Here is a 1,521-nt window from a genome sequence, read left to right as displayed (position 1 = left end):
AACACTATTATACCTATGAGTTATAGAGTTAAACCTTTTGCTTGAGACGCTCTTGATGTTGCATATGTCAAGGTTAGTCGTAAGATGGTTATGGCTTGGAGAACACACACACACGCTGTGGATTGCTATAGGTGGATTGATCTTGATGGGTTATTGGATTCCTTAAATTGTTTTGATATGTGAATCTAGAAAGTGTGACTTAATGGCTGTTTTGATATGTGAATCTAGAAAGTGTGACTTAATGGCCTTTATGTGTAATTTTCTTTGGTCTCTTTCGTTGTTTTGACATGAAAATTACTAGAGATTAGCAATGAGTAAGTTGGGGGTGTGATGAGTGTGTGAAAGTGCATGCTAAATACCGTATTATTGGATTAAAATGCTAAAATATGAATAGAAATCATAAGAATTAATGTGTATTCTTGAATTGAGTTTCTATTTACGTTGGAATACTCCTAAGCAGTTTTTTATGTTTAATTTAGAGTTTATAAAAGAGCAAGTCAAGCCTGGTCGAATTCAAATGAAAATTTTCATTGGGTTTGAGAGCAATTTGGAAGAAAAGAAAAAGAAAAAAATCACAAAATGAAACCACAAGAAATCCAAGTCTGAAATTTGCTATGAGACAGTCTGGACATATTTTAGTCTTTTAATCCTAACTTTTTACTTACATATCTGATTGATGCAATTCTTGATACATTAGAAATATATCTTAAAGGACTATAAATTTGTCTCTAATAAGGATTTCCAAATTCAAACTTTTAAAGTACATACGTGGCTGCCAAGATAAGTCCTAAAATTTAGGCGAATTTTTTATGCAAAAATTATGAAGACATTAGGGCTTCTTTCCTACCCTATATAAGCATATCATTAGCATGAAATGGAGGAGGGGAAGAGAGGCACAAGAGGCAAATTTGAAGAGAAACACAAGAGGTAAATTTGAAGAGAGGCAAAAGAGACAGATTTGAAGAGAGGAAAAAATCACTTCCATGGCTGCTGTTTGCTTCATGTTTCTCTAGAGATTCTTGTTGTCCATTATATTTATGGCTAACTAAATTCTCAAGTAGGGCTCGGGATGAACTTGTACATTAGATTGTATTTCTAATTTATTTTTAATTCATGTATTTGATTTTCAATTGCTAAAACTCTTTTGTTTTATCATTCTCAATTCATCGTTGATGATTTCTTCTCTGAATAATCATAGAATTTATTCTGTTTATAGGTTTAGTCATGGTTTTTCTATTGAATGGATTAGTTCTTTGATTATGTTTGGATCAATTATTTATCTATATTGATTTAGTTTTTTGCTGCAATATCACTCCTTGAGTACATTGTGGTCGTTGAATTTTCTCAATAGGAATAGTAATTTACGTATTTTAAAAGTGGTGAATGATTTTTCAAATGGTTACGTTTGATTTAATTTTGGTTTATAAATCTATACTTTCCGATTAAGAATTTCGGTGAGTTCCTAATTAAGTTATCCAATGAATTAAGAATAATTAAAATACTGGATTTGTGCAAGGGATT

The sequence above is a fragment of the Carya illinoinensis genome, chromosome 5, assembly GCF_018687715.1.
Source record: "Carya illinoinensis cultivar Pawnee chromosome 5, C.illinoinensisPawnee_v1, whole genome shotgun sequence".
Taxonomy (NCBI): Eukaryota; Viridiplantae; Streptophyta; class Magnoliopsida; order Fagales; family Juglandaceae; genus Carya; species Carya illinoinensis.
Note: the sequence above shows the minus strand (reverse complement) of the source record.